The sequence below is a fragment of the Triturus cristatus genome, chromosome 1_2 (genome assembly GCF_964204655.1).
Source record: "Triturus cristatus chromosome 1_2, aTriCri1.1, whole genome shotgun sequence".
Taxonomy (NCBI): Eukaryota; Metazoa; Chordata; class Amphibia; order Caudata; family Salamandridae; genus Triturus; species Triturus cristatus.
The window spans coordinates 632,449,138-632,472,969 of NC_140580.1; the positions used below are offsets into that span (position 1 = coordinate 632,449,138).

The 23,832-nt window shown below is 51.5% G+C and overlaps 1 protein-coding gene across 4 annotated transcripts in view; it reads right to left on the reverse strand.

Moving 5' to 3' along the window:
* Positions 1-23,832, reverse strand: part of WAPL (WAPL cohesin release factor) — a 1,161,107-nt gene that overhangs the window by 204,464 nt on the left and 932,811 nt on the right. The gene's annotated exons all lie outside the window — the stretch shown is intronic.

A 23,832-nucleotide genomic window follows, 5' to 3' on the forward strand; every position in this document is an offset into this window, starting at 1 on the left:
ATCTGTCTACAATATTCTGCACTAGATTTGCGTGAAGTTATTCAGGAACTATGGACATGATCTCGACCACCATTTTATCTAAATGATGCGAACAACGCCCCAGGACTCGGCTGGAATCAACGGAGCATAGGGCGAGAATAGGGAGGAAAATATTTGCTTAACAAATGCTACCAAAAGCTTGGATTTCATTATTAGTGAGTGTCGTAAGGAATGAATTTTGATTTAGTCTCCTTGGGAGGACTGAACTACAAGGCTTTAGAGCAGAGGATGTTGAAGCAGGAAAGGCAGTCCGCCAGAAGGTATGCGTCATCGGACGACTTGTTCATTGACTGGCAAGCAAGAATCAGGTTTAACTCACATACCCTTTAGGGTATCCGTGAGGTTCTCATCAAAAAGGAGGAGCAGCTCAAGAAGTTTGTCCAGGTTGTAGGACCTCCGTTAGGGCATGTATTTTGAACTCAACAGATGGAAGCTGGAGGTCTAGAACCTCTGCCACTCTTCTGGTAACCACAGAGAAAGAGGCAGATTCCTCTGTGGAGGGACCAGGAGGGGAGTGTAGTTCAGTGTCCGTGTCCAGCTCACTGGTATCCTGCAGGTCTGAAGTCAAAGGCATTTGTCTAGGCAAATACAGTGTGGCATTTGAATGGTATTGAATTGGTTGTGCCTGAGGTAGAGTCAGATGTGACCTTGGCATCTGTTCTGCCTCCAGCATTGATGCAGTCAGTCATAGTGTTGATACACCGGCGAGAAACTTGGCACTGGACTCAAAGTTGGTGTGAGGCTGGCCCACAGCAGGGGACTAGAGAGCCTGCATCAGAAACTGATCTGCTCCAGCAGTAATCTGACTAGAGGCCTCCTCAGAGCCTGAGGGACCAGGAAGGCTGCCAAATCGGTGCAACTACTCCTTTGAAGGCTTAGACCTGGTGCAGTTGCTGATGGACCCAGAAATTTGAGCTGGATCAGGACGCGCTGGTAATTGGTTCAGCAAGGGGGAACTGTGAGGAAATGGGGTGTATTATATGGTGTCGTAGTGCAACCTCACCGTGAAATACACTTACAAACCCCTTTAGGACCCTTGGGATTCGTTTGTCTAGCCTGCAGCTCAATCCTGGGTAGCTATGGCACTGAGCAGCAAGGCTTAAACAGAGTACAAGTGTTAAGCATTCTAAGAGCACCAAAACAACTGAAGAAGAAATGGTCAAGATATTCAAGAAATCTGACACCAATTTATAAAAAAAAGACAGTATTTTTATAATTGAGATACTTGAATGAAAGAGAGCCACCTGAGGGTTCCGGAGATATGGATCTTACAAGCAATAATAAATCAAAGCAGTTTCACTCAACCATGAGCAAGTCATGGTTGAGTGAACAAATTGAGCCGAGTACCAACGGAGAGAGCGGTGCCCCCTTCCTGAGCGGCTGCAAGGCTGAGGTGGGTTTGAATACCCAGCAGTTGCAGGTATACTCGTCCATACTACAACGGCTGGACTGAGGTTTGAGGTTAAATACTAAAATATACATATCCTTTCTGTATTGCACTCTATTTGTTCGCAGCAGCACCTGTGTGAAGTCCTGAAGAAAGCCTAAACCACGTTTGGGTATAAAGGCTGAAACATGTTGACCAACATTCTTTTTCACCATAGCGGTTATAAATCCATACCGCTGGTGCTCTGGTTTTAATCCTAGCAGTGGGTATCTTAGAATAAAATTAGTATCGACACCTCCTAGCTAGTTTTAGTTTCACTGTTTTCACTTTTTTTGCGCTGCGCCCTCACTTTTTGAACTATTTTTGCTCTTCATATGAGGATTTAGTTTATCCTCGGTGTGATAAAACATGCCTGAGCTCCCCTCTCATTGAGAAGGTGCAGCCCTCAAAGGAACTAGGGTTTTCCTTTGAGAGGAGAGTCCCTATGAAGAAGCATATCACCTTGTGGTGAGTGAGGGATTTCGTCCTAAAAAGGGAAATGCCCAACTTTTCTTTTCATGGTGGTATCTGTTTTTCTTTATTTGTCATGTAGTTGTGGACACATTCTTTAATGGTAAATATTATAGACCCAGGGATTTCGTACTCTTATGTAAGTGTAGTTTGGGGAATAAGTCCCGGGTGGTCTTTAAAAGTTTTCCTCAGGACCCTCTTGTTTTCAATCGGTTTGTGTTTGTGACTGCTAGAGAAATGCCCTGACGACTCAGCCAACTCCTGAGGCTCAGTCTTCTGGCCCAGGACCCAAGAACCACTAAGAAGGGGAACCCCTAATATATGATAATGGCAGGTAAAACAGGGGAAACAAGGAAAACCAATGAAGAGAAGTACCTGCCAGGGTAGTTCGAAAAGGCCCTCTAAAGGGTCCAAAGATTAGTGACCGCACACCGTAGGCAAACCAGGACACAATTCAGATCGACAGAAAAGTCATTGAATCACACTTAAGTTTATTGATTTTTCAGTATGATCAACATCATAGAATTGAATTAATAAAATAACATTTCAAAATTCACGCGAGTATAATAGCTCAGTCCCACACGTCTCATTCACAAACCACAATCATACTAACACACATTCCACAATAGCATCATCCTTTTAACAACACAAATCTGATTCACATAAATAAAAGCACATTGAGATCATAAGGCTGCCATCAGATGGTTGAACAACAATTTGGCAGTTAACATCCACAAAGTATGGGTAGTGAAGTTTCAGCTACCCAACGACCTAAAAAACGCCAACGCGCGTTTCGGTGTCAAGCCCCAGCCGGGGCTACACCTTCATCAGGGCGAGAATGGACAGGTTGTGTGGGACAGACACACCTGTAATCAAGAAAAGAAGTATATACATTTTCAGAGTGCAAAACTAATTTAAATCCAAACGATAAAACAGTACTCAGAAAAGGTTTACAACTTTTTACGTCAAAAATACTTTTTTTGGCTATTTGTGTATATTTTTTATTATTATTTGTCACTTCAGGTTTGCCACAATGGTGGTACTCAGTTAAGTGATAAGCATAACAATTTAAAATTGGAATAAAGTGCAAGAACAAAATAGAAAAGGGGAGCGACAAACAATTTTCCCTTAGTAAAGGGTTGGAGGGGGAGTGGACCAAACTCCTAAATTTAAAGAAAGAAATCTAAGCGTACTGAATTCCATGCTAATTTTATGCTGGAATACCTAAAAGCTGGAACGATCCCTATTGGACTAAGGGTCAGAAATATACCTGGTCTCTTTATAGAGATTAGACAATTCCTTGAAAAATGGGCTTTAATATCCAACAGGTGTTCCAAAGATTGGATGATGTTTATCGTCGAGACTGCAAGAGAAGTTATAGCCATTCTCAACAGAGAGATAGAAGAACTGGAGGAGAAACTGAAAAAAAGACAACTCAGTTGAAATGGGAAAGAAGAAATTAGAGGAAATTTGTTTAGAACTATATTCTTTTGCGGAGTATCTTCTAAAAAGAAAAACGGATAAACTCAAAGGATATCCGCTTATTCACCCAAGAACGTGCATATCCATTTTTGACAACTAATTTCTATAATATCCCATTAGACCATGCCCCTGGGAGTGGTACTCCCAGATGGGGCAATAGACGGGTTACCACTTTTTCGGACACGACTGACTCTGACGGGGAGGGCCCGAGCAATTATGACCCCCAATTACCAGCCTAGACAGGATTCCTTTGAAAGATCTGTAATGCCGAATCGTTTTTTAGGCAATCGCAGGGGGAATTTCTGCCCCAGAACACGAAACCCACAACAGAGGAATCACCATCAGGGTCAGCCGCAAATGTACATCCAGACACATCACCAGCAATACTGGAAAATGTAAAAAATATTCCTGTCTTCAACTTGTCTACCACTCATGTTGATCCTGAAGCACTGACTCTTTTATCCAGGGGCCTGTCCTTTGTCCCCACGAGCAGCTTCAATAGATTTGAATTTTTGAAAGACCTATACCTATTTTTCCGTAAAATCAGACTAAAAAAGTATTTTCTCAATAGATGATCTTCTGAAACTGATGAAAATTTGTCCGGATTGAAACCTCCGTCCAGCTTCACCGCTTCCTTGGATGTAGTTGGACCGGAGGTTGGTATCTTTGAGAAGGCTGTGACCAATAAGATTCACAAAATCATTCAATATATCCCCAAATCTCCTTGCAACCTTTCTAGGGTGGAAAACAACATGCTTCCATCTTTAAAAACGAATCAAAACCTTACCATCAAGCCCTGCGATAATGGCGGAGGCATTGTGATCTTTGATACTCTCTCATACGTTGTGAAAATGAACATCCTCCTGACTGCCGATAGGCACTATAAACGAATTGGAAAGAACCCTGAACCCGCCTTGAAACAACGTATTTTATTGATGGTGGAGGATGCAGTTGATAAGGGATACATATGCCCCAAGGAAGCGGAATTTTTGACTCCCAGTCACACCCGCATGCCTATCATTTATGGGGTCCCCAAGACCCATAAAAATGTCCTTGACCCCCCGCTGAGGCCCATCGTATCTACGATCGGATCAGCCACGGAACCTCTCTCCAAATATATTGGCCGCTTTTTACAACCCTTGGTCAATAAACTGGAGTCCTTTGTCAAGGATACTGGTCACTTCATTTCCAGAATTGAGGGAACCCCCTACTATGCCGATAGGGAACTCTTGGTAACTTTGGACCTCGAGTCCCTATATACCAACATTCACCAGGAAGGAGCTCTTATGGTTATGCAAGAGATCCTGTCTGCTGAACCGGGTATTACCAATGCCCCCTTTATCATCCAATGTCTCAAGATAGTTCTCTCTGAAAACTATTTTGAATTTAATCATTGTTTTTCCCAACAAATACAAGGAGTCAGCATTGTGGTTTCATGTGCCCCTAGTATTGCTTGTCTATATATGGGACACTTTGAACATAAAAACATATACAATGAGATGGCCCCTTTCTATGAGAATGTTCGAGCCTGGGCCCGATTTATCAACAACATCTTCATCTGGAAGGGTGACCAAACCACATTAGAGGATTTCATTCTGTGGATTAACGCTGCTGATATCAATCTTAAGTTTACGGCTCACTCCAGCAATTTTAAACTGGAGTCCCTTGATGTCTGGATCAAGCACTACCAAAATGAACTTTATGTATCTTTATTTACCAAACCAACTGCTAGAAACACGCTACTGCAGTATCCTCGCTACCAAAGGGATAGTATCCCGTTCAGTCAATTTCTTCGTGATCGAAGAAATTGTTCAGACATTAAAGATTTTCTCCAACAAGCCGATATCCTTAAGAAGAAATTCATCCATCGTGGTTACCCCCATAAACTGATAAAAGAATCCTTCAAGGAGAGCGCTAGGTGGCGCCTGACCGTCATGGACGCCTTTCCGTGAGGCTCCCGACGCCGGTCCCCGCAAATCCGTCTGATTCCCCCCTGGACTGCCCTGGCCGGCCCGCTCTGGGCGCTGGGGTGTGTGAAGCTGCCCTGCTGCCCCACGCCTGCTCCTGGGGCGCTGTGATCATCGGGGGCCTGCCTAGACGACGCGAAGCCCGGCCGGCGGCGGACGGTGGCGGCTGCGGAGCCGCGGCCCAGGCAGGCAGCAAATTTAGCCCGCGGCGCCCACGAGGGGCGCAGGCCTGACCCGGCCGGAGACGAGGACGCGGCGGCCGCGAGGCTGCCGCGGGTACCGGCTGGGTGCTGTCGTGCTTCGCCGCTGCAGTCCGGAGCCCCTGGAGTGCTGTGACGGACCCCCCCCCCCCCCCCGTGCGGAATCTGATGGCTGACTAGGCGGTGAGTGCGGCGGCGTGGGACCGTTTCACCGGGGCGGCTGCGGGGTGCGGAGGGGAGACCCCCCCCATCGGGCCGTGCGTCGGCGGCCGGGGGACCCGGACCCCCGCCCCCCCCCTTCTCTCTCCCTTCTCCTCCTGGCTGCGGCGCGGACCCGGCCCCATCTATCCGGGACTGGCTGCGGATTCCGGGTGTGGGGGGGCCCTCCTTGACTCGGGCCGCACATCGGCGGTCAGGGGGTGCCGGCGCTGTTCCCCCCCCCTCCCTTCATCGTGCGGGGCCCCAGCCGAGGTTACCCGACAGGCAGCACCGTGCCCCCCCCTGGGGGTGGCGGGGAGACCGCACTGGCGAGGCGTCCCCTTGGAGAGGTGGGCTGTGCACAGGAGTGGTGGCCTTGGCGTCTACTGGCTGCGGTGCTCTTGAGGGACGATCCGCTGGCCTGGGAATGTGAGCTGCGTTGCTGGACCTCGCTTTGCTGGGGGAGGCCTACGGACGCGGCGGGGGGCTGGACTAGCTGTCCCGCTGAAGAGCTCATCAGGGATTGACCGCTGGGGCTGGTGGTGCCAGGCCCTTTCCGACCCCGGGTTCCCCCCGCCGTACCCCCTGCTGGTCCCACGTCAGCCCGAGCACCCGCTGACATCCTGCAAGGGGTCCGGCTCCACGGCCGAGCTGGCCCCGGCCCCCGCTACAGACCTTGCTGCCATCCTGCAGGCCATCAACTCATCCCGCGCCTCCCTCGAGGGCATGGTGGGAGAGGTCAAGGTGGACGTTGCTCTTCTCCGGCAGGATCTGCGGAATGCCACCGCCCGCATTTCAGAAGCCGAGTCCCGGATATCCACCGCTGAAGATGACATCCGCCACCTCCAAGACCAGGTTCGGGAGCTGCCCACCCACTCTAAAGAACTACACCGCCGGGTCGAGGATGCAGAAAACCGCGCTCGGCGCAGCAACCTGCGCTTAGTGGGATTTCCGGAGGGAGTCGAATCGGGCCGGGCGGACGATTTCATGGAGCACTGTTTCCGGTCCTGGATGCCGGCGGATAGCCTATCTACTTCGTTCGTGGTGGAGAGAGCCCATCGTTCCCTGGCCCCCAGGTGCGCCCCCCCGGCCGTTCATCCTCAAGCTCTTGAACTTCCGCGACCGGGACGCCATTCTCCGCGAGGCCCGCTGCAAGGATACCCTCCACTACCAGAACCACAAAATCATGATATTCCCGGATTACACTCGCTAAGTCCAAGAGCTGCGCCGCTCCTACACGGAAGTTAAACAAACGCTGCGCTCCCTGGGACTCCAATACCAGCTCCAGTTCTCGGCCCGCCTCCGGGTCGTCTTCCAGCACAAGACACTGTTCTTCGATACCCCGCGGGCGGCCTGGACCTGGTTGACAGAGGAGCACCCCCTGCAGCGCTCTGGGCGCGGATCGCCTACGAGTATGCGGAGGGGACGGGGGAGGCCCCGGACATCGAAGACCCGACAGCGGCACCGCACATTACCCCGGGAGCGCACAGCGGGGGAGGCGATCACCACGCGCTCTGGGGGACGGCCACGCCGGGGATCGAGAACCTCCTCTGCCTCCTCGGCCGCACACGCCAGTCCCGTGGCAGATGGGCGGCGGGCCGTGTCACCCCGGCTCACGGGCACTGCAACCCAACCGGCCGAGTTGGTGGACACTTCGGACCTCTCTCGCAGCCCTAACATTTGACTTTCTTTGCTTCTTTTGGGGGAGGGGGGGTGCCTGGGCGGGGGGGGGGGGGGTGGAATGCTCCGCTGTCAGTGTTGCTCTTGGCCAGGGCAGGTAAATCAGGCTTGACTTTAGTTGTATCAGGGGTCCACTAGCGCTCAAGCCCAAGTGTTTTAGCTTGGTGGTTCTTCCATTTGGTTCGGGCGACAGATGCTTCTGTTTTCGAAGTATAGGGTGGGGGGTGGGGGGGTTGGGGTTGGTTTGGGGTTGTTTCTTCCTCGTTGGGGAGATTTTGTTGGTGGGGGATGACTCCCTCTTATCTGTTGTGCTAAGGTATCATGTACTGTTTGACCTGCTCTCTCGCCCGATGTCCCGCTGTCCTTCCTCTCTAGGGGCCTGCTCAGACGCGCCTCCACTGGCCCCCTCTTCTGTCCTAGACTATGGCTGCCCCACCTGTCCCTAGGGCCGCCATGCGCATACTGTCATGGAACGTCAATGGTCTTCTGGACCGTTTTAAACGCATGGCGGTCCTCAAATACGCGCAACGTACAGAGATTGATGTGCTCCTCCTCCAGGAGACTCACCTGCTGGGTAACAACTGCCCCTTCCTTGGCCGCTACGGTTATGACAGGGTATGGCATTCAGGTTTTGCACGGGGATCCCGAGGGGTGGCCATTTTGCTTCGCAAGTCCTTCCCCTTTGTCCTGACCCGGGTGCATTTGGACCCCCAGGGTATGGTAGTGGTGGTATGTGGCACTCTGGAGGGGCGACCCCTTACCCTGATGTCCCTCTACGCGGCGCCATCCCTCCTGCCGTCGGCCCTCTCCCACGCAGCGGGTCTCCTCCCGACGGGTTCCCTCATTCTCGGCGGGGACTTCAACGCTGTCTACTCGCCCCACCTGGACTCGACGGGTCCGGTCTCCCTGGCCCACGTCGCCCGTGCAAAACAGCTCTCGTCCTGGGCTGAATCACAGGGCCTCTGCGATGTCTGGAGGATCTGGCACCCGCAGGCACGCCAATACACCCACACGTCGGCGGCCCATCACTCCCATGCCCGGATCGACCTCATCTTCGTACCATCCACCGATTGCGCGGGGGTGCGGGATGTACGCATTCTCCCAAGGGGCCTTTCGGACCACTCGCCAGTGCTCCTCGCTCTCGGCCCCCCCCCTCTCTGCCCATCCGTTGTGGCGTTTGAACGCCTCGTTCCTTCACGACAAGGCTTTTCGGAGGGCGGTCGGGGGCGAGATAGCCGATTATTACTTTCACAATGAGGGCTCTGTCCTCTCCCCTGCCGTCCTGTGGGAGGCCGGCAAGGCGACTGTTCGGGGCGCCGCTAAGGGGCATCTGCAACGCCAACGGCGGGCTCAATCCCAGAAGCTCGCGGACTGCGAGGCTCAAGCCTTGGAACTGGAGCGCAGTCTGGGGGACTTGGATGATGCCGCACGGTCTTGTCGCTTGGCCTTCCTGCGGGAAGATTCGCCTACACTCCCTGGAGGCGGCGAAGATTCTGTGGCGCTCCTCGGTGGCCCGGGTGTACGGCTGGGGAGACAAAAACGGCACTCTTCTCCACCGACTGGCGACTTATCCCCGGGCGGGCAGGATCATTCCAGCCATCGCGGACCCTGCGGGTGGCATCCACACGGCCTTGGTGGCGATAGCCCAGGCGTTCGCTGACTATTATTCCCAGCAGTACCGTCTCCGGCCGTCCACGCTCTCCCTAGAGGAGTTGCTGGGGACGAACGGGGCGACGCTTGCGCGGCTGCAGCCTGAGGTTTCTGAGACCCTTGATTCGCCGATCGAGCTGCAGGAGATTGAAGAGGCGATCGGCCGCCTGGCGCCTGGGAAGACCCCGGGACCCGACGGGTTCCCCCAGGAGTACTACGCTCACTATCGTGAGACTCTGGCCCCGAGGCTTCGGGACCTCTTTGCGGCCGTGGTGGAGACGGGCTCGTTCCGGCCCGAAACGGACACAGCAACCATAGTTGCCCTCCCCAAGACACAGCCTCCCTCGCGGTCCTGCTCCGACTACCGGCCGATATCCCTTATCAACACCGAACTCAAAATCTATGCTACGGTCCTGGCGCAGCGGTTGCGCCCGTCGCTTGCCTCCCTGGTCCACCCGGATCAATGTGGCTTTATGCCGGATCGGGGGACCAGACACTGCCTGAGGCGCCTGCACCTCGCGATGGCGCACCGCGGCCGCCTTTCCCCCTATCTGGCCCTCCTCTTGGTCGACTTTGAAAAGGCCTTCGACTCCGTGGGATGGGCGTACTTAGGTGACGTCCTGGAGCGTATGGGCTTCGGTCTCCGGTTCCGTGCCATGGTAGCGGTCCTGTATGCACACCCGCGGGCCCGTGTGTTGGTCAATGGGGCTCTATCTCGCCCGTTTCCCATAGGTCGGGGGACGCACCAGGGATGTTCGCTCTGGCCATGGAACCCCTGGCGGTGCTGATTCGTGCAGATCCCGTTCTTCGCGGATGGGAATGGCCAGATGTGGCCCCTGATAAGATTGCCCTATATGCGGACGATGTCCTCCTCTATCTTTCTGATCCAGCGACCTCGGGGCCCCAGGTCCGCCGGATCCTCCATCGGTTTGGCCAAGCGTCGGGTCTTCATCTGAACCCCAAAAAATCCGTTCTAGTCCCGCTACACCCGTCGCGGGAATGTTTCGACTGGCAATCGGATATTCCCCTCCGGAGACTCTCCTTTAAGTACCTGGGGATCTGGGTCACCCTCCTTCCGGAACTCTGCTGGGCCCTCAATATGGCTCCAGTAGTCAACAAGACCAGATCAGATATGCTCCGGTGGCAGTCCCTCCCATTGAATCCGCTAGGGAGAGTCGCCTTATATAAGATGATGATCCTCCCCAAGTTTCTTTACATGCTACAAAACACTCCATGCCCCTTTCCGCGCCCGTGGTTTCGGGACCTGGATAAGATGGTGACCAAATTCCTCTGGGGCGGCGGTAGGCCTCGGCTGGCCTTGGATCGCTGCAGGGTCCCCTCCTATGACGGCGGCCTGAGCATGACTAACCTATACCTGTATTATCTGGTCACCCAGCTACTGGTGATCCATGACTGGTTCTCAGGTGGTTGGGGCGACCCGGCTTATCGCCTCGAGGTGCAATGCCTCGGGTTCTCCTCCATCCAAAACATGCTCTATGGCACAACGATCCCCCTGTCACTCCCCGACGTCGTGCGGGCTCCCTTTTTCGCGTGGCGCGCGGCCTTGCGGCACAACAGATGGTCGGGGACGTCCACGCAACTCACTCCGCTTTGGCACGGGACATGGCTGCGGGAGGTGGTGGGACTAGCGGGCTTTCGGCAGTGGGATCTTCTTGGTATCTCCTGTCTGGGCGATATATGGCGTGGGAGCCACATGTGTTCCTTCCAGGAGCTTCAGACCCGCTTCTCGCTGCAGCCTTCTCAATTCTACCGCTACCTTCAATTGCGCCACGCGGTCCGGGCTCACGTCCCTCTAGACTCCAGACTGCCTTCCCATAGCCCACCTGAGGCTCAGGTGATGTTGGGGTATCTGGGGAAGGGGGGTATATCCCGCATTTATAAATCCCTGATTAACAATACCCCGGTGGACTGGAGCGGGCTAAAACAGCGTTGGGAGGCCTGGGTGGGACCCCTGGATGAGGCGGACTGGAGGGACGCCCTTATGGGCCCTCGGTCGCTTACCACCTCCGCTAGGCTGCGGCTCATCCAACTCTATTACCTCCACACTGCTTATCTGACTCCGGACCGCCTGTATCGTGCGGGCCTCCGCGTGGACGCCTCCTGCACTCGCTGTGGGGGGGCTCCGGCGGACTTTTTCCATATGGTGAGGTCTTGTTCCCGTCTGGAGGCCTACTGGGCAGCGATCGAAGCCGAGCTAGCGGAGGTCCTGGGATGGGAGGTTCCCCACGAGCCTAGAATGGCCCTGCTGGGCATCATGGACGGGACGGACGGGTCCCGTAACGAGAAGTACTTCCTCGCCACTGCCCTTATGGTGGCTAAGAGGGATATAGCGGCAGTGTGGTCACAGCCAGACCCGCCCAGAGTGGCTACCTGGAGTAGAGGGGTGGATTGGTGTGCGGCCCAGGAGCGGTCGCTATACGCTGCACGGGGCTGCCCCAAAAAATTCCGCAAGATATGGGGGAAATGGCTGGGGGGCCTGTTTTGAAGGGTGGGGGCGCAGAGGGTGGGGACGGAGGATGGGGGAGGAAGGGAGGGTCTTTGCAATTGTTTGTTGATGCCTTCCTGATTGAAGTTACTGATGCCTTGTTCAATGCACTGATGTATATCATTCTTGATATTGTCCTTCATGCCGCAAAACACAAAAATTTGTTTATCAAAAAAGAATCCTTCAAAAGGGCGAGATATTTTAATCGAGATGCCACGTTCCTACCCAAGGAAAAACAATTGAAGGACAAACTGGTATGTGTGACTAAACATTCCAACATTGACCATAAATTGAGACAGACCATTAATTCATGCTTGTATCTCCTTAACATGGGCAATGAAGATGACATACGCCCCAAACCGATTTTTGTGTTCAAGAGAAATAACCTCAAGAACTATCTAGTGAAAGGCAAAATGCAGGAACCACCAGCCCCACACCAAAAAGCCATAATTGGCCCAGGACCCATTCTAGGCAACCATCGGTGCGGCAACTGCCATGCTTGCCCCAATGCCCTTACAGGTGATACTATTGATACCCCTGAACGCTCGGTTAAGCTTCCAAGGATGATGAATTGTCGCACCTCCAACATTGTGTATGTCATTTTATGCCCTTGTCGGCTAGTTTATGTTGGAGAGACTGGACGCGAATGCAGGACCAGAATTGGGGAACACAAGTCGAATATCCGGACAAAGAAATTGTCTGCCCCTTTAGGCCCCCATTGGCTTGAGAACAACCACTCTGAACAAGATCTTAAATGGTCAATTCTGGAGAAAATCGAGGCCAACCCTGGAAAAGACCCTACCCTGATCCGCAAAAAAAGAGGTGTTTTGGATCTACCTTCTCAATGCGGTAAGGGTCTGAATGAACATTGCCCTTGGGAGAACGCGATAATATAACCCCCTGGTTTATTGACCGCACCCCCTATACTGGATGGGCTCACCAGGATCCCTTTTGACCTGTCCAGATCCTTATTTACTGCACTTTTTGGCCCTTTTATTGTCTATTTTTTCAGCCCACCTTGTCTTTTGATTGTCCAATTGTTGGATTCTAAATAAAAATTATTTGATCTTCTTGTCACCTTTTGATCTATCGCGTTCTTTTCTAAATTCCACTCTGGCCACATCTGTGATACACCCTTTAGAGATATATATATATATATATCTTTTTTAAATATTTGAATTCTATTTTCTTTCTAAGCACGATATGTGCTGTACCCTTTAGTCCTGGAATAGCCTTGAGATTCGTTAACTTTCCTTGCTTATATAATTTTTTTATTATTATTTTTTTGCTCTTGTTGATTGATAGGATAATCTGTCTGCCACTTTGAATCTAGTCTATCCACCTTTGCAAGATGGCCACCTTACGTTTGACTATTCCCCGCAGTCCTCTTTCCATCTCTACCCTTGTTGATGACTCCCAGCCTCTAATTGGCTAGCCGATATCCGGATATGGCTTATTACGTTCCCCCGCCCGCCCACGTATTACTCACTACCGGAGGAAGTTTATCCGCACTTAAACTGCCGAGATGAATTTTCCACTGCATGCCAATCTGCTTTACATCGAGGTAAGCTGCTTGGGACTCTCGTGTGACTTTATCCCCTAACTCTCTCTGACATTTGGCCTGTTTGTCACTGCGAAATTCTATACGAGATGATTTTTTCGATTACCGCCTTATAAGTTTGGTGAACCTTGGTCTCTTAAGTATTGGCTTATCTTTGCCTCTGTAGCTACTGTCCATTAAGTGCCTTATCCCTAATTACCTCAATTTTTCTAGATCGCCTTGGGGTGGATATCCCCCCCCCCATTACATGACGTGTCGTACCTTTTCCCGATTAGGAAACTATTGATGATTAGAACAGCTTCGTCCCTTATATTAGGGGTATTCCAACGTTACTTTCGGCACTATATAGGAGGTATCCTTATCTTTATTATTTATGTTTTACTTATGCATTGTCCTTATATCTTATCTTTTTGTTTATATAGTTTATGCGTTTTGCCCTAATGATCTTGCATTCTTTTTGGGTCCTCATAGGTATCAATCCTGTTTTTCGCGCATGATTGATCAAAAGTTCTTTATCGCCAACCGCATCTCCTGAGGAAACAGTCCCTATACTCAGTCCGTATTCTGGAAACTGATTACTCCTCCTTTTGGGCTAGGATCTAATGTCGGCCTTTATTGGTAGGTGGCATTTATTATCTTTTGCTTACTTGCGCTAATTCTGCTATATATTGGATCTTCCACATTTGACTATTAGCTATGTTTTCTATTTCCTTTCCCCTTATCACTATCCTGGATATATATCCCAGTTCTTTGACCGTCTTCGGAACACATTTTATAGGCTGCGGAAAAGCTGCTATTCGATCCCCTGAAAAGAATACGATCTCTAGGTACCCTGTGGTTTCTTTTTAAAGAAGTCAGTTTGATATGTTACACTTTGATGGGCTATAAGGTGGCACATGTATCTTTCTCATTTAATTTTCTTATTTCTTCTACGCACTCACTGGGTATTTGGCACTATTTTTTTATTTTCTCTTATTTTCCTGGCGAATCATGTCGCTTTGACGAGTCTTTGGCCTTTAGAATTATGCACCTTTTGTTCCAATATTCCTAGCACTTGGAGAATACTTATTGTTTCCCTCCTTTTATATTGCCTTTTTCCCCTTTTCTATCTTGTTCTTGCACTTTATTCCAATTTTAAATTGTTATGCTTATCACTTAACTGAGTACCACCATCGTGGCAAACCTGAAGTGACAAATAATAATAAAAAATATAGACAAAAAGGAATATGCTACTTACCAGTATGCATCTGTTCTTGGCATGTAGAGCTGCAGAGTTGTACACTTAGCATAGATCGCCATCTGGTGTTGGGCCCGGATGTTTGCAGTTTGTTTTTCTTCTTGGACAGTCTTTGGAAGTCACGAGTTTGGTGACTCCTCCTTCGGTCCGTACTGCGCATGGGCTTCGGCTCCATCCTCAGATTATTTCGCCAACAGGGAAATGATGGAGCTTGGTAATCACAGTGAGAAACCCATGTGTGTAGTATCTAAATAAGATGTACTGGAACGGATACAGGTAGCCGGGGAGGCGGGTGGGCGTGTACAACTCTGCAGCTCCACATGCCAAGAACAGATGCATACTGGTAAGTAGCATATTCCGTTCGAGGCATATGAGCTGCAGATTGTACACTTAGTATAGATTATATAGCAGTACCCAACCTTAGCGGCGACCACCGGTATCCGTTGCAGTGGTTTGAAATAGTGTCTTTAGTACAGCCTGGCCCACTCTAGCTTGCTGCTTGGAATGCACATCTACACAGTAATGTTTTGTGAAGGTGTGCGGTGTAGACCATGTGGCTGCTTTGCAGATGTCATCTAAGGGTATATTCCCTAGAAAGGCCATAGAAGCCCCTAACTTTCTTGTAGAATGGGCTTTAGGCGGAACAGATAATGTTCTTTTAGCCTTTTGGTAGCAAATCTGTATGCATTTTACAATCCACCTAGCTATCCCTGATTTAGAAATGGGGTTGCCTTTATGTGGTGGAGAGAAGGAGACGAACAATTGTTTAGTCTTCCTGAAGGGTTGCGTTCTTTGTATGTAGTATAGCAAGGCCCTTTTTACATCGAGTGTGTGTAAGGCTCTTTCTGCAACAGATTGAGGTTGCGAGAAGAAGACAGGTAATTCCACCGATTGATTGAGATGGAAGGGGGAAATGACCTTGGGCAGGAACTTCGGATTTGTGCGAAGTATGACCTTGCTGTGATGTATTTGTATGAAGGGTTCCTGTATAGTGAACGCTTGTATTTCACCAACCCTTCTAAGGGAAGTGATAGCTACGAGAAAAGCTGTTTTCCAGGTGAGGAACTGTAGCTCGCATTTATGCATTGGTTCGAAGGGCGGACCCATTAGTCGTGTAAGAACTAAATTTAGATTCCATACAGGGGAAGGTGGTGCCCTGGGAGGAATTACTCGTTTAAGGCCTTCCATGAAGGCTTTAATAGCGGGCACTCTGAAGAGAGATAAATGCTGTCTGTTTTGTAGATAAGCAGCAATCGCTGCTAGGTGTAGGCGTATGGATGAATATGCCAGGTTACACCTGTGAAGATGGAGCAGATAGCATATGATGTGCTGTATGGATGCATCTAAAGGGTTGATTGTATTGTTACGGCAGTAAATAACAAATCTTTTCCACTTTGCGGCATAACATGCTCTAGTGGTAGGACGTCTGGCTTCCATGATGATGTTCATGCAATCAGGGGGAAGGTTAAGGTATCCGAATTCTAGGATTTCAGGAGCCAGATCGCCAGGTTGAGCTGAGCTGGGTCCGGGTGCCTGATTTCTCCATGGTTCTGGGTTAGGAGGCATGGGGATAGGTGCAGTTTTTGATGTGGTACCACTGATAGTTGTAGTAGCGTGGTGTACCACGGCTGCCTGGCCCACGTCGGAGCTACCAGAATGAGTGTGAGGGAGTGCTGTTGTAGCTTCCTGACCACTAATGGAATTAGTGGGAGAGGTGGAAAGGCGTATGCAAATCTGCCTGACCAGTTCATCCATATCGCATTGCCCTTGGACAATGGGTGTGGGTATCTAGCGGCGAAGCTTGGGCATTTTTTGTTTTCGTGGGTGGCGAAGAGGTCTATCTGAGGATGCCCCCACTGTTGGAAGAATAGCTGAAGAACTTGCGGATGCAGTTCCCATTCGTGTAGTTGTTGCGTTTGTCTGCTGAGCAGATCTGCCATGGTGTTTTGTACGCCTGGAACGTGTTGTGCCAGGAGAAAGATGTTTTGGGGAATTGCCCATCTCCATATGCTCTGGGCTAAGCGGGAGAGCTGGGGAGAGTGTGTCCCCCCCTGTTTTTGGATATAATACATTGCAGTCATGTTATCTGTGCGAATGAGGACTGCTTTGCCCAAAATCTGTTTTTGGAAAGATTTTAGGGCTAGAAAGATCGCCAAGAGCTCCAGATGGTTGATGTGGAGCAATTTTTGCTGTGGCGTCCATAGACCTTGCATTGTGAGGTGTAGGAGGTGCGCTCCCCAGCCGGAGAGCGATGCGTCCGCTGTTAGAATCACCTGAGGAACCGGGTCCAGGAACGGCCGCCCTTTGGAAAGGTTTGTGGTGTTCCACCACTGCAGAGAGTGATGTGTGCGGCCGTCCACCAACACCAGATCCGTCAGCTGACCCTGGGCCTGGTTCCACTGTTGTGCTAGGCACTCTTGAAGTGGACGCATGTGTAGTCTTGCATGGGGCACTATGAAGATGCAAGACGCCATCATTCCTATGAGCTTCATGAACACTCTTGCTGGAAGAGAGTGTTGGGGAAGGAATGTTTTGCGTAAGGCTTGAATGCTTGTGATTCTGGCTGTGTTTGGATAGGCAATACCTTTGGAGGTGTCTATAGTGGCCCCGAGATATTGCTTTGTGTGAGATGGTATGAGGTGGGACTTTTGGTAGTTCACCGTGAAGCCTAGCTGGTGGAGCAGTTGGATGGTGCTGTTTGTGTGCTGCACGCATTGGTGGTAAGACGCGGCATTTATCAGCCAGTCGTCTAAGTAAGGGAAGACGTGAATGTGTTGACGTCTGAGGTGTGCTGCTACTACCGCTAGGCATTTGGTAAACACCCGTGGTGCGGTGGTGACCCCGAAGGGGAGAACCGTGAATTGGTAATGTTGCCCGTCCACCACGAACCTGAGGTATTTCCTGTGAGAGGGGTGTATTGGAATGTGAAAGTATGCGTCTTTCAGATCCAAGGTTGTGAGAAAGTCTCCCTGACAGAGGAGCGGGAGGACTTGTTGTAGGGTGACCATATGGAAATGGTCTGAATGTATGTAGGCATTTAGAGGCCGGAGGTCCAGAATGGGCCTGAGGGTACCGTCTTTCTTTGGTATTAGGAAATATAGGGAGTAAACCCCTAGATTTTGCTGATTGATGGGGACCTGCTCTATAGCGTGTTTTTGGAGGAGGGAGAGTACCTCCTGTTTGAGCAGTGTGGAATGTTCTTGAGACATTGGACGGTGCCTTGGTGGGATATTGGGCGGGGTAGAGGTTAGCTCGAGACAGTACCCTGACCGAATGATTTGGGTCACCCATTTGTCCGATGTTATGGACTCCCATGCGTGGATAAAGTTTTGTAGTCTGCCCCCGACCGGAGTGGAATGGTCTGGGGGGAGCGGAGGGAAGTCATTGTGTGGGCGGGGTGGCAGAACGGGTGTTGTTAGTTTTGCCCCTGCCCTTATTGTTGTTGCCTCTGTAACCACCTCTTTGGTTGCCCTTTGAAAAGGTATTTTGAAGAGGGGATTTGTAGGAGGTAGAGGTGCTATCGGTGGAGAAGCCTCTGCCTGTGCCACGAAAGGAGGAGCGTCGAAAGGAACGTTTAGAGGCTTGTGTTTGGAGTGCCCCCATAGACTTTGCTGTGTCTGTGTCCTTTTTCATCTTTTCCAACGCTTCGTCTACCTTGGGCCCAAAGAGAGTTTGTTGGTCAAAGGGGTGATTGAGTATGGACGCCTGGACTTCAGGCTTAAACCCCGAGATCCTGAGCCAGGCATGGCGACGAAGCAGGACACTGGTATTTATGGCTCTAGAAGCAGTGTCGGCTGCATTGAGGGCACATTTAATGGAGGTGTTTGTAATGAGTTTACCCTCCTGTATTAGCTCATGAGCCCTACGCTTGTGTTTCTCGGGGAGGTGCTGCATAAGAGCCTCAAGTTCGTCGTAGTGTGCTCTGTCATAGCGCGCAAGTAGCGCTTGTGTGTTTGCAATGCGCCACATGTTTGCAGCTTGAGAGGCGGTGCGCTTGCCAGACGCGTCTAGGAGTTTGGAATCCTTGTCTGGCGGTGGGGCTTCTCCTGAGGACTGGGAGTTAGCCCGCTTTCTAGCTGTAGAGACAACTAGGGAATCTAAGGGAGCAGGGCCCTTAATGTATGCAGGGTCTGTGGGTGCCGCCTTATACTTTCTCTCTATTCTAGGGTTTAGTACCCTGGCCCTGACAGGGTCTTTGAACACCTCTGCGGCATGCTTGGTGACACCCTTAAGCATGGGTAAGATAGAGGTGGATTTGTCCTGTATGTCGAATGTATCCAGTAAGAAGTCGTCTTCCACTGGTTCAGTGTGCATGTGTTACATAACTCAAGGGAAAACACGCCCTTATGTAAACAGGAGAGCTGTTACATAACTCAAGGGAAAACACGCCCTTATGTAAACAGGAGAGCTGTTACATAACTCAAGGAAAACACGCCCTATAAAGGGAGGAACCGGGAGGTACAAGGCTGTCGGATATTGTGTTTACACCGACGTACCTGCTTCGTGAAGAGCAGTGTTCCGGAGTGGTGCTCCAGTAAGGCAAGAACGGAGGTAGGTCGAGTCGTTACTCCCTGGGCCGTGTCTTGCCCCATCGTCACCTGTGAAGGACCCGGAAGCTCTACCGGTCAACCATTGAGCTTCGCTTTTTGACTCGGCTGAGTCAAAGCGCAGTGGCGCTTTTGCTGGTTGGAGTCGTAACTCCCAGCCCGACCAGAGATACAGGGACTGCCAGCTGTAACGCACACCAGGAGGTGTTTGCCGCGTTACAGACTCGGAAGTCCACAGGATCGATCGAGCGGCTGCTCTCGGTTCAGTCTTCTTGCTTTGGATTGGGGTATCGGTGACGCATCACCAGGAGGTGACTCCGCGTCCCGGTGCAGTCTGAGGAAGAGGTTGAGCGGCTGCTCCCTTCAGGTAGAGACCCCGGCTGGGTGTTTCCCTGACTCCTCGATTCTCCCCAACACTCGTCGTGCCCCTCACAGCCTACCGATTGGCATTGTCGGCCATTTCATTTCTGCCCTCTGTTGGCATACGCCGGGATCGGCGTATATGCAGAGGACGGTTAGGACCATCCGTGCTGTGGGCTGGTAACGTACTTAGCCTGGAGGATTCCAGTGACTATAACTTTTGTTTATTCGTTGTATTGTTTTTGCCTTCATTAAAATAACTAACCCTTCACAAGTGGTTGCGTCCTCATTATCGTGTCTGTTAAACGATCCTGAGACGTTCAGGGCGTTACAAAATATCCGACCGTAATAACACTAACTGTCTCCCGGTCGATAACAGACATGGCAACACTTGATGATGTGCTGGCTGCTTTAGCGACCGTGCAAGTTGAAGTGGCTGCCTCTAGGCAAGAAACAGCCGATGTAAAAGCCAGACTGGATGCTATCCAATTGGACCCGCTCACGCCCAGCACCTCCTTCACGAACCAGACCCCTGCGGTAGTAGTGGAAATGCCGGTAGCCATCCCCTTGGCAACACCAGAGAGGTACAGTGGGGATCCTAACACAGTGCAGGTATTCCTCACACAAGTGGCGCTACATTTATCGTGCAAACCAAAGGCGTTCCCCACGAGTCAGGCTCGTGTGGCTTTCCTTATTTCCTATTTGGCTGGAAACGCGGCACAATGGGCCGTACCTCTGGTGAGCAGGGACGACCCCATCTTATGTGATTGGGGTGCTTTTCGCGAGGAATTCCTGAAGGTATTCGACAGAAGGGCTGACTCGTACACGGCGGACCGTGAAATGCTTGAGTTGAGACAGGGATCCAACGACCTGGTACAGTATCTCAACGCGTTCCGACGGCTAGTTGCGGAAACCAAGTGGCCTGTTGCTAAACAGACGGCGCTCTTCCATCACGGGCTGTGCGATGAGCTCAAAGACGCCGTGGCTCATATTGACCCTCAACCCAAGACATGTGAGGGCCTTATCAACCTGGTATTACGGCTGGAACATAGGCTGAGTGAAAGAAAAGGGGATCATGGGAGAAAAGGAAAATCCCTTCCATCCTATGTGACGGTGGGAAGTCCTGAAACTTCCACCGCATCCAAGGGAGAACCCATGGACATCGGCGCAATACGAGCGAGCCTCACAGCCACGGAGAAAGAGTCACGCCGTAAACAAGGATTGTGCCTATATTGTGGCAAAAAAGGCCACTACGTACGTGAATGCCCTGCCAAACCGAAGACGTCACGTTATCGAGCCAACCGGTCGGTAACAGCCGTGGTGGACATACCGGCGGAAAACTAGAGGACTCCCAGACCAAAGAAGGGGCATCTCGGAGTCACTCATCCATCCCTTCACTCTCCAACTCGGTCACTAAGGGACACCGACACCTGTTTCTCACGGTGCACGTGGGAGTGCATGACCAGTGGATACCCGTTGTGGCCATGGTGGATTCAGGGGCCACTGGCATGTTTATGGACCACAACGAGGCATGCAGGCTAGGGCTAGTGCTTCTTCCCAAAGCTGTACCCGAAGACGTCTATGCTGTAGACGGAAGGCGATTGGTGACGGGGCCCATCGGGCAGCACACGGGGGTCCTTCCGATGAGATATGGGAGGAACCATTTGGAACAAATCGATTTTAACATCATCCGAGCGCCCCAATATGGCGTCATATTGGGATTGCCGTGGCTACAGAAACACAACCCCTCTGTGGATTGGCCAACACATCGCGTCGAAATGACGTCACCGTATTGCATCCTGCATTGTGGAAAAAGAACGGAATCCCTTGACGCAGATGAGAGCGGGAGTCAGACGGTGGCTACAGCGGCAGAAAAAGATGTGGCTCTCCCCCAGGCTTATCACAGTTTTGAGGATGTATTTGATGAGGTAAAGGCGGAAGTGCTACCACCACATAGACAGTTTGACTGCCAGATCGACCTGGTGCCAGGGGCCAGCGTTCCCAGCGGCAGGCTGTATGCCCTGACGGAGCCTGAAAACGTGCATCTCCGGGGGTACCTGGATAAACTGCTCAAGCTAGGATTCATCCGCCCGTCCAAGTCTCCGGCCGCCTCGCCACTCTTCTTCATCCCGAAAGCTAATGGGGAGCTGAGAGCCTGTGTGGACTTTAGGGCATTGAATGCGATAACCATAAAGAATCGGTACCCCTTGCCTCTCATCAGTGTACTGCTGGAACAGGTCAAGAAAGCTTGTATCTACACCAAGTTGGATTTGAAAGGGGCATACCATCTGGTGCGCATGAGGGACGGAGACGAGTGGAAGACCGCCTTTAAGACCAGGTTCGGCCTTTTTGAGTACCTCGTCATGCCGTTCGGTCTGTGCAACGCCCCGGCAGCCTTTCAGTACTTTTTGAATGAGGTATTCAGAGAGGAGTTGGATATCTACGTGGTTGTATATATCGACGACATCCTCATCTACTCGTCCAGTGTGGAGGAGCACGTACACCACGTCAATGCTGTGCTCCAAAAGCTGAGGGAAAACAAGCTGTTTTGTAAACTCAGCAAGTGTGACTTCCACGTCACGTCCGTGGAATTCCTCGGAGTGATGCTGAGTCCAGAGGGACAGGAGATGGCAGAACGAAAGATCAAGGCGGTGAAAGAATGGCCGGTGCCCCAAAGCGTGAAGGACGTCCAAAGTTTCATTGGCTTCGCCAACTTTTACAGGCGGTTTATAGATGGATTTTCAGGATTGGTGGCCCCAATCACACAGCTACTGAGGAAGTCCAAGGAGTTTGTCTGGTCCCCTGAAGCGAACACAGCCTTTGAGGCCCTGAAAAGCGCCTTTGGTAAGGCGCCGGTGTTGGCTCACCCCGATCCGGATCTCCCCTACGTGGTGGAAGCGGACGCTTCGGATGTGGCGCTGGGGGCTATCTTGTCCCAACGCAACCACGACACAGGGGTGCTTCATCCCGTTGCGTACATGTCCCGCAAACTCAACGACGCCGAACGCAACTACCATATTGCGGAGAAGGAGCTTCTCGCAATCAAGGACGCCTTCACCGAATGGAGGCATTGGTTGATGGGGGCAAGACATGTGGTATCGGTGTACACGGACCATCGGAATCTACAGTTCATGACGGCCACAAGACACCTTTCTCCCAGGCAGCTGCGGTGGATGATCTTCTTTGCGGGGTTCAACTTCCGCATCACATATCGGCCGGGGACGGAAAACCGGAAGGCGGACGCCCTGTCTCGTCAATCTGCAGTTAAGGAACCATTGCCTGCGACCGAGCGTTCCATCATTTCCCCGAGGATGGTATTGGGGGTTATCCAACCGGATACTTTCCTGAGGGGAATAAAGAGAGGGATCAGGTCATTCGCATGGCGGAGGTGGCTCCTCAGTCACAGAGAATGGCAGCTGAAGGACGGGATACCCCTGAAGGGCAGGTGCCTGTTGATACCCACGCCTAGGCTAAGGAAACAAGCATTCATCTGGTGCCATGACTCTCCATGCGCAGGTCATTTGGGCTTTGAAAAAACGGTGGCTTTCATGGGACGGCATTTCTGGTGGCCAACCATGAGAGTGGATGTCAGGAGGTGGGGACAGGAGTGTCCTACGTGTGCTACCATGAAGGCCGACCATGGCCGAACCCAAGGGCTCTTACATCCACTTCCGACCCCGGATAGACCATGGGATAGCATATCACTGGACTTCGTGGTGGGCCTACCGGTAGACCAGGGGATGACGGCAATACTGGTGGTGGTGGATTACTTGACGAAAATGGGGCACTTCATCCCCTGCAAGAGAGTCCCTACGGCCGGGGAATTGGCGTCACTACTCCTAAAGAATGTGGTACGACTGCATGGATTACCTGGGGTGATCGTGTCGGACCGGGGGTCGCAGTTTACTGCGCAATTCTGGAAGACTTGGTGCACTGCGCTGCATGTTAAGACCGCCCTGTCCACCAGCTACCACCCTCAAACGGACGGCCAAACCGAGCGCCTGAACCAAACGCTCAAACAGTATCTGCGATGTTTTGTGGACCAGGGCAGGGAAGAATGGGTCGACTTGCTATGGGTTGCAGAGATAGCCTATAACAACGCCACTCACAGCTCCACACAGTCATCTCCGTTCTATAGCAACTATGGCCAACATCCCAGGTTCTTGCCATTTCTACATCCGTTCAGAGAGGACAGGATTCCCGCCACAGCGGACAGGGTGGCACACATAAAAGACACGTTGATGCGCTCAAGGGCTGTCCTAATAGAGGCCAAGAGACGATACAAGGCTGCGGCCGACAGGAAGAGAAGGCCCGGGCCACTGTACCGCACTGGAGACTACGTCTGGATATCCACAAGAAACATGAGGTTTCGAAAGAACAGTGTGTTCCATCCCAAGTACATGGGCCCCTATCGCATTACCAAGTGTATGGGTCCCGTGAACGTGAAGGTGTGCTTGCCCCAGTCATTGCGGATACACCCTGTCTTTCATGTATCATTGCTCAAACCA